Here is a 10214-nt window from a genome sequence, read left to right as displayed (position 1 = left end):
GAGCCCGACGTGGGATTCGATCCCGGGTCTCCAGGATCGCGCCCTGGGCCAAAGGCAGGCGCCAAACCGCTGCGCCACCCAGGGATCCCCACTTTGAAAGAACATTAGAAAAAAATCAGATGAACACACAAAAGCCTACAGTGCCTAGTAAAAATGATTGATGCCATAAAAGAGTGGCAAATTTTTTTCTGTAAATTCTCAGAAAAAAGGAAGTTAATACCAGCCAGAGTATCTATTTGGAAGAAGCAAGGACATCACAGTGGTCTTGAAAAATACATGTGATTTGAATATTAGAAAATAGGAGTGTCAAATGTGTGTGTTGCAGTTGCGGAAGTGTCTTAAGATAGTATTTTGGCTCATCCTAATACATTATTTGTTGGACTATTTTGTAGATTGTGTTGTAATTTTAAAAGATACAGAATTGGGAAGTTTCTGGTTAAGATGGTGTTGTAAGAAGACTCTGAACTTACCTTCTCCATGGAGCACATCAAATTACACCTATTAAGAGAATAATTCTTCCCGAAGAAGAACTGAGGGCTGACTGAGCAGCTACTGAACAACTAAAGACCAAGAAAATCTCAGGAGAATAGCAAGAGAGACAGAGGCATGGTCATGTTTAAAAGATTAATGAGTATATACAGCCAGAGCTCCAGCCAGTCAGAAAAAGTCACCAAGCACACATTGTCTGCAAACCAGACAACATACACAAGACCACTCTTCCAAGTATAAGATAAGTGGCCATTTCACCTAATTGACAGAAACAAACCAGAAAGCAAAAGCAGAATGAGGAGACAGAGTAATATGCTCCAAAAGAAAGAATGAGATAAAAACCTCAGAAAAAGGACTAAATGAAATAGGGATAAGCAATATACCTAATAAAGAATTTTAAATAATGATCATAAAGACACTGGAATGGAGGAAAAAGTGAGAGAACTCAGTAAGACCTTTAATAAAGAGAAAAAAATATATTTAAAAGAACCAGCCAGAGTTGAAGAATACAGTAACTGAAATAACAATAACCAAAAAAACACAACACTAGGAAGAATCAACAGTAGATCAGAGGATTCAGAAGACTGCATCAGCAATCTGAAGACAGAGTAACAGAAAGCAAACAGCTGAATAGCAAAAAGAGAAAAATAATTTTAAATGAGGATAGATTAAGAGATCTCTTGGACAACATTAAGTGAGCAAGCATTCACATTATAAGGGTCCCAAAAGAAGAAGAGAAAGAAAAGTGTTGAAAGTTTATTTGAAGAAATAATAACTGAGAACATTTTTAACCGGTGGCGGGGAGGGGAGAGGGTGGAGCATAGTAAAAGACATTCAGGTCTAAGAAGCATCGAGAATTTCAAATACAATGAACACAAGGATGTTCAAACCAGGCACATAATAATTAAAATAATTTAAAGATAAAGAGAGAATCTCAAATGCAGCAAGAGAGAAACAAAAATGTATATACATGGGAAAACACATTAGCCTGTCAACCAATGTTTCAGCAGAAACATTGCTGAAACATTGGAAGCCAAAAGAAAATGGCATGATACATTCAAAGAGCTGAAAGAAAAAAAAAAAAAAGCTACAACCAATACTCTACAGGGCATAATTATCATTTTGATTTGAAGAACAGATACAGTTTCCTAGATAAACAAAGAAATAAAGACCTTCCCAGACAGACAAACCACTACATCAGCCTAGAAATAGCCATAATTAGACATAAGAAAAATATGAATAAAAAGATGTAAAATATGACAACATATACATAAAGTGTGGAGAAAGGAGTAAAAAGGGAAGAGAAGGAGGAAAAGGAAAAAAAGGGGGAAAGGAAAAAATACAAGAAGCTTTTTTTAGGATGCATTTGAACTAAAATGACCATCAAATTAATATGGACTGCCATTTAAATTAGGATGTTACATATGAGACTCATAATAACCATAAACCCTAAACCTATGATAGAGACACAAAAAATAAAGAGAAAGAAAGCCAAATAAGACACTATAGATATCCATTGATCACAGAGAAAGAGCAAGAGAAGAAAGGGACAAAGAAGAAGTATAATACAAAAACATAAACAGAGAAAAAATAAAATATGGCCATAACTACATAGCTATCAATAATTACTTTAAATGAAAATACTTTATTTTTTCTTTAAAGATTTTATTTATTTATTCATGAGAAACAGAGAGAGAGAGAGAGGCAGAGACACAGGCAGAGGAAGAAGCAGGTTCCATGCAGGGAGCCCCACGTGGGACTTGATCCCAGGTCTCCGGAGATCATGACCTGGGCCGAAGGTGGCGCTAAACTGCTGAGCCACCCCGGCTGCCCTGAAAATACATTCTATGAGGATGACATTACCCTGAAACAAAAAACAAAGACACCACAAAAAAGATAATGACAGTCCAATATCCCCGGTAAACATAGATGTAAAACTCCTCAACAAAATATTATTAGCAAATCACATACAACAATGCATTAAAAAGATTATTCACCAAGATCAGGTGGGATTTATTTCTGGGATGCAAAGATGGTTTAACATTTGCAAATTAATCAATGTCATATATCAACAAAATAAAGAATAAAAATTTTACGATCACAACAGATGCAGAGAAATTATTTGATGAGATTCAATGTCAATTTATGATAGAAACTCTCAATGATTTGGGATTAGAGGAAACGTACCTCAACATAATAAAGGCCAAATATGAAAAGCTCAGAGCTAATATCTTACTCAATGTTGTAAACCTGAAAACTTTCCCTCAAAAGCAGCAAGAGAGAAACAAAATGTTATATACTTCCATATATATACTTCAATATATAAGACTTCACCAAAAATCTACTAGCACTGATAAATAAATTCAGTAAAAGTAACAGGATGCAAAATTAATATCATGAAACAAGTAGCATTTCTATATGCCAACAATGAAATCACAGAAAAAAATAAAAAAACCCAAAACACCATTTATAATTATAGCAAAAAAAAAGAATAAAATACCTAGGAGTAAACTTAACCAAAGAGGTGAAAGACTTGTACTCTGAAAATTATAAAACACTAATGAAAGAAATTGAAGATGACACCAACTTGGAAAGATACTGTATATGCATGGATTGGAAGATGAATACCGTCAAAATGTCCATATTACCTAAAGCAATGTACAGATTCAATGCTATCCCTATCAAAACACCAATCACATTTTTCACTAAACTAGAACAAATAATACTAAAATTAGTATGGAACCACAGAAGACCGCAAACAACCAAAGAATTCCTGAGAAAGAATGAAGCTGAATTATACCAATTCCAGATTTCAAGATATATTACAAAGCTGTAGTAATCAAAATGGTAATGTCCTGGCACAAAAACAGACACATAGATCAATGGACCAGAGTAGAGGCTCCTGAAATAAATCCACATTTATAGAGTCAACCTAGGACAACAGAGGCAAGAATATACAATGAGGAAAATATAGTCTTTTCAATAAATAGTTTTGGGGAAATGGACATGGAAAAGAATAAGACTACTCTCTAACACCATATACAAAAAAAAAAAAAAAAATCCCTCAGAATCGAACGGTACAGAATTAATGAAATTGGAAACTGCATATTTTATGGAAATGTATTACTTTGAGAAAACATTGTTTCTTACAGCTCATCATTTTTAAAAAAATATTTCTGTAAAGAAAGAATATGCAGGGATCCCTGGGTGGCGCAGCGGTTTAGCGCCTGCCTTTGGCCCAGGGGGCGATCCTGGAGACCCGGGATCGAGTCCCACATCAGGCTCCCGGTGCATGGAGCCTGCTTCTCCCTCTGCCTATGTCTCTGCTTCTCTCTCGCTGTGTGTGACTATCATAAATAAATAAAAATTAAAAAAAAAAGAAAGAATATGCAGATAAAAAAACAGTGAAAACCGATGGAAATTTTCAAAAATTATTACTGAATCAAAGATGAGGATTTCATTCTTCTAATTTATTTTCCTCCTCATGAAATGTGTTTTTAAAACCACCAAATCCTCTTTCTTCACTATTGCTATTCAGTAATCTCAGATTCAGTGTGCCTTTTGAAACAATACCTTTGGCCTCTTTATCACGAGTTCAATGAACCACAGATATTTTTTCATCCTTTAAATGTACTTCTTCAGTAGCAAGTATCATTATAGCATACTGCCTGCATTAGGAATTTCTATTAAGTGTTACTTCCTAGAAAATCTACATATATTATTCACCAGATGATGTTTATTTAAAAATATCTTACTGACATTCAGTTTGATCTGTTCTCATCAATTGATTTTTAAAAGATTTCAAGAGGGCCACTAGGCTGGCTCAGTTGGTAATGCGTAAGGCTCTTGATCTTAGGGTCATAAGTTCAAGCCCCATGTTGGGAGTAGTGCTTACTTAAAAAACAAAAAACAAAACAAAACAAAAAACTTCAAAAAAAATATAAAAGATTTTATGTTTTATTTTTCTTTAAAATAATTTCTGTCTGAAATAAGTTTATTTTTTTATTTTTTTTGAAATAAGTTTAAAATAGAGATTAATGACACTTATTTTCAAATATTTTAAAATAAACTCTAATGAGGTTTTATGTTTTAATTTATCTGGTAAATAAATATATTTCATTAATTCTAATCTGGAAGGTAGTATTATTAATAAAAACTTTCTAGCCACATGTTCTATTTCTTTGTGAAAATAACATAACTTTACAGCCAAGAAATAATTTTAATAACTTAAGATAAGCCTATTTATTGCTGCAATGATAGAACCAGTCAGATTACCTCTTCTATTTTATGAAATCATACAATTAGTAGTTCTATTTCTTTTATGCTTAAACTCACAGTTACTTGATTTTCTAACATTTGCTAGAGAAGAATTTTGCAAGCTCCTACAAAACCAGTTCATTCTCATTGGTGAAAATGTCATAGGAGCTTAGGTATGTTTATAAATTACTTTCTTGAAAAATCCAAGTGGGCCTCTTCAGATTCAAGATGATCTTTATCCTCTCATTGACTTAAAACTTTTGGATGCCATGTCTCCTTTTTGAAATGTCAGTTACTTATCAGATACAGCATACCTCAGTAAACTGCTTATACTCATAACATTATTTTATCCTTTTTAATAAATGTAGTGATAGGTAGACATCTCCTTTGCAATGTTCACTAGGAATAATTCATTTAAAGTGTGATCTTGATTCTTAAATTAAGCATGTGTGTGATGCTTCAATAGTCTACTGATCCTTCTTAGTGTTCTTAGGAAACACTCGCTACAGCCCTACCCCCCTCACCTTTTTCTTTTAGTCAATTTGCGGACAGAATGTTTTAGCCTATTTTTGTCTTATTATGAAATAGATTTGAAATAGTTATCTCTGGTCTGGTGCTTGTGATCTAGATTCACTTTAGAATGATTTGTTACCATATTATCGACAGGAGAATGGATATCCACTTCATCTTAAACATTCTCCTCAAGCAGGGCAAACCACTGTCCTCTCAATTTTATTTCAGTTGTTATCTTAGTGTTTTCTGAGAGGTGTTTGTTTTGAGGAGGAAGGTTCCGTTGTCATGGCATTGATATCATTAGAACTTCTATAATCCAAGTATCTATTTCTGAGATAAAAGTAAGTGGAGCTACCCGTGGATTAAATATTTACAACATGCCTAACGTCTCTACTTTTTTCCCCAAATTTTATTAACTTCATGTATACTACATGCTTTGCTAACTTTTAATATTTGTTCTTTACCATCTATCTCCTCTTGCCATCTGTCTGTCCTGTTCTTTCATTATATGAGATGGAAGCATCGTCCTTTACTTTGCTCATAGATGTGTCCCATGCATACAGATAGGGTAGAGGTTGAATAAATATGTGAGGGATTAATGCAGGAATGCTTGGGGAAAAGGACTCTATTCTCAGCTGATATATTCAGACTTTCATTATCTTTTTTTTTTTTGACTTTCATTATCTTAAATGTCATCAAAACCTAATAGTATATCTGAAAATAAACTTACACATATACTTTAGAGGAGAAATGGGGAGATATATTTTAAAGAAAAAGTTCTTGGCATCTTTTTTTCTGATGTTATTAAACAAATAAAAATCTTCTCATCAAAAGAGATATTGAGATTGATTTCATTTTATTGGCAAGTGGCATATCTGTGCTTCTGTGCTTCTCCACTGTTCCCTTCTCCTTCTCCTTCTTCCTCCTTCTCCTCCTTTTTTTTTTCAGGGCACTAAAATGCTGAGATAGGTATTATTCACCAAACTCCAGACATATTCAGGGTAGTCTTAAACATTCTCTACACATCAAATAGAATGTTACATTCTCAATGGATTTTATAGTTTTCAATTTTCCTTCACAAGCCTAAGTAATCTCCATTTCTCAAAGCCTAATGTATTCCCATGTATGCCACGTGTAACTCAATTTCTCTTTCTTCAAAATTGCTGAGGTCTACTTAAATCCTAGTATCTTTGCAACTGCTGAAATTTTTCTTCAATCTTGCTATCATTTTACACTCACAATTTCAACCCTGAAAGGATAATACATTTTAGCTAAAATATGCTGTGACTCTTGCCACTGTTGTAATTCTGTTTCAATCTGTTTCTTCCCCTTTTTATTTCTGTTTTAATTTTACGAACTATATAAAGTAGATAAGAGGTCACAGAGAAAACATTTAAGATTTGTTAGTACCTAAAACTACTCTCCAACCATAGTCTTCAATAAAGCATATTCCTTAATTCTTATGTTTTGAGTTTAATTAAGGAAATGAACCAGATAAGGGAAGAATGGTGAGGGATAAAAACAAGTAGGGATTTTAGATTTTCACTGTCTCATATAAAAAAAAAAACAACAATAATTTTAACCCATATGTTAAGCAGAGTTATTATTTCACATAGATCTTAGAATGTATTTTGAATATAGAACTAGATTGAAATTAAACTTTATTTTCACAACATAATATTTAGGCATAAAAAGAAAAATACTATCTTTTCTTTCACTACCTCACCTCTCAGCTAAACTATGAAGTATTCTTAATGAATAGGATAAATACTTCAGGGGATATTCTACAAAGAATTAAGTAAAAGAGTTATTTACAGTAGTTAAATCATATAAAAAACAGGGGTTAACCCTTACCATATTTATGCTAATTTTCAGTAGAGTTGAATGATAGCCAAATTTTCCAAAAGAAACAACTGTTTGAACTGAAATTCTCATTTAGTAATTTGCAGCTCTGGAGAAAAGCACAGGGCATCTTTTTTAAGACCCTTACCAAATAAAAGATGGTTATGAGGGTGAAAGGCTAATGCACAAATGCATATGATATGACAAAATAATGTAACTAAAAAACAAAGGTAATGAAGAGAAAAACAGGGAAGAAGAGAAATTTCAGTCTTCAGAAGCAGAACACTTCAAAACCGAGCACTGACATCTTGATGAGAAATCATGTAGTAAAAAAAAAAAAAAAAAAAAAAAAGAAATCATGTAGTGACTGAAGGGAGTTTAATATAAAAATTTCACAGGAAACTGATGTTTCTTAGAACCTCTAGTTTTATTAATGTCACTGTATCTTCTAAACAAATATATATAAAATTGAACATCTACAAAGAGAAGGTAGTTGTGGTTATAAACTGTATTATTTCACACTATGTTTGACTTGTTTGACTCTAGCACGAATAACGTGTATTCAACTGTAAGGATTTAAACAAAGAGAGATCTTTTTTCTTCTCACATAACAAAAAAGACTCTTCAGGAAGGTGGTCTAGAGCTGGTGGGAAGCTTCTCAATGTTGCAAATATTATAGCCTCCTATCACTGTTTTGCTCTAAGATTCTTAACTGTGCCATTTATTTCTATGAAAGGCTCCTGCAGCTTCAGGTTGTTCATTTCAAAAAAGTAAAATGTAAGATGTTTAAAAAAAGAATTATTAGGCTTTTTCCTTCAAAAAATTAAAAGAACAAAATTCTACAACAGCAATAAGAATGATATCTTAAAAATCCCATACAAAATTGCCTTATAACCTACTGACTATATTGAGTCATAGGATCACCACAGGGCTAGGCCATCAGCAATGTTTGCCATAAAGGATATCTTCTTTTTGTTGATAAGGAAGTATATTTTCAAACAGCAGAAATTAAGGTTGATATACAGCTACTACATCTATTTTATTGATTACATCTATGTCTTTTTTACCCTTGCTAATATTTGCTGTTACGATTCACTGGATTTTTCTTAGTATATTTCCTAGTATTAGTATATTTTTCATATGTTACAGTGCATCTTTTGTAGTTTTTCCTTCACAGAGTTAAATTCTAGGTAATTCTGTCCATAAATATTGATGGACATTAAATTTTCATTGTGAATTATGAGTTTAAGCATTAAAATGTGCTTTTGTTTTAACATTTAATACATTTTGATTGAATTTTATTTTATTTATTTTTAAAAATTGTATTTATTTTAGAGAGAGGGGTACAGTGGGGGGAGGCACAGAAGGAGAAGGACAAGCAGACTCCACACTAAGTGGGGAGCCCAATGCCAGGCTCAATTTCACAACCCTGAGCTGAAATCAAGAGTCAACACTTAACCACCTGAGCCACCCAGGTGTCCCTATACTTTATTTTAAATATTAAGTTCAGTAGCCCTACTTTTGTTGGTTTCCATAATTCATGTATACCTTTGGCCACTCTTTAATTTTAGCATTTCTGATTCTTTTTGAATATATATATATATATATATATATATATATATATATAGTAGTTACATTTTGCTTTATGAGCCCAATTAAAATTGCTTTAAAATTTTTTTTAGTTGTGACTTATGGAAATGCATGTTTATTGATATGACTAATAAATTTGGTCTCCACTCCATCATATTATTTTATAATTAAATATAATATAGTATATGTGGGCAGCCCAGGTGGCTCAGTGGTTTAGTGCTGCCTTCAGCCCAGGGCCTGATCCTGGAGACCCGGGATCGAGTCCCATGTTGGGCTCCCTGCATGGAGCCTGCTTCTCCCTCTGCCTGCGTCTCTGCCTCTCTCTCTCTCTGAATAAATAAATAAAATCTTTAAAAAATATATAGTATATGTGCTTTACTTCTTTCTTTACTGGATTTTTCTTATATTCTCTTTTATTAAAGATTTTTTAAAAGATTTTATTTATTTATTTATGAGAGCCACACGGAGAAGGCAGGGACAAAAGCAGAAGGAGAAACAGGCTCCCTGCAGGAAGCGGGATGCACGACGTGGTCCCAGGACCCTGGGATCACACCCTGAGCCAAAGGCAGACACTCAACCACTGAGCCACCCAGTTGTTCCTTTTTTAAAGAGATTTTAAAAGATTTGTATTTTTGTTTCAGTGGTTACCTTTGCAATTTTACCTTAAGACACCAAGTTCTCTCTTATGATTTTAATCATTTTGGCATTTTTAAATGGTGCCTTTTTTTTTTTTTTTTTTTTTTTTTTTTTTTTTAGTAGACTCCTTGCCCAGTATGAAGCCCAATGCAGGACTTGAGCTCAGGACCCTGAGATCAAGACCTGAGCCAAGGTAAAGAGTTGGTCACTTAACCAACTGAGCCACCAAGGCTTCCCTAAATGGCACATTTTAAATCTCATCTTCTTCCTATATAAAAACCAGTAAAATTATTCTTCTTTCCTGTTTTTCTCTTCATTACCTTTGTTTTTTAGTTATATTATTTGGTCACATCATATACAATTGTTTGTTTGCATTCGTCTTACAGCCTCATAACCATCTTTTATTTAGTCTGAGATATACTAATATACAAATATTAAGTGCTCACAACAGTTCTTTTGTCAGAGCTTTTCCAGTCCTGTCTTGGTTGGGAGAAGAGCAACCTGCAGTAGATTTCTCAAGAAAGTCTTATAGGTATAGAATTCCTCAATTCTTATATGTTTACTGTCATTCTATTTTATTCTTGTATGTTATTTGATTTTTGCCTAGAGACCTGAGAATTATTTTTCTTTATCCTAAAATCTAATATTTTCTTTTTTTTTTCTAGGTTATAAAGTATAGATGATTATTCTAGGATAATATTCCCAGGGGACTCCTAAGTTTTTTCGATATCAAGATTCAAGTCTTTCATTTCTGAAAATTTGTTTGGATTATAGTTTCAGACATTAGTTTTTCTCTAATGGATATTTTTTGCCCAACCTCCCTGACCTTTCCTAGGACATCAATTATGCAAATATTACTTCCTCTTTTATTCTTTTCCTTTTCAACC

General features: G+C 33.1%; 1 long non-coding RNA gene across 3 annotated transcripts in view; it reads left to right on the top strand.

Annotated features, from left to right (window-relative positions):
- The first annotated feature begins 4821 nt into the window (after positions 1-4821).
- The window catches only part of LOC119867452, a 74797-nt gene continuing 69404 nt past the window's right edge, over positions 4822-10214 (top strand). For 2 of the 3 annotated variants that reach the window (XR_005383580.1, XR_005383576.1), the window contains exon 1: positions 5547-5600. This is a non-coding gene — a long non-coding RNA (uncharacterized LOC119867452). Of the gene's footprint in view, positions 4920-5546; positions 5601-10214 lie in introns of those variants that run through there. The other variant, XR_005383577.1, reaches the window with a different exon arrangement.

The sequence above is a fragment of the Canis lupus genome, chromosome 34 (genome assembly GCF_011100685.1).
Source record: "Canis lupus familiaris isolate Mischka breed German Shepherd chromosome 34, alternate assembly UU_Cfam_GSD_1.0, whole genome shotgun sequence".
Taxonomy (NCBI): domain Eukaryota; kingdom Metazoa; phylum Chordata; class Mammalia; order Carnivora; family Canidae; genus Canis; species Canis lupus.
The sequence above is the reverse complement of the archived record's forward strand: the minus strand, read 5'-3'. Positions and strand labels throughout refer to the sequence as shown.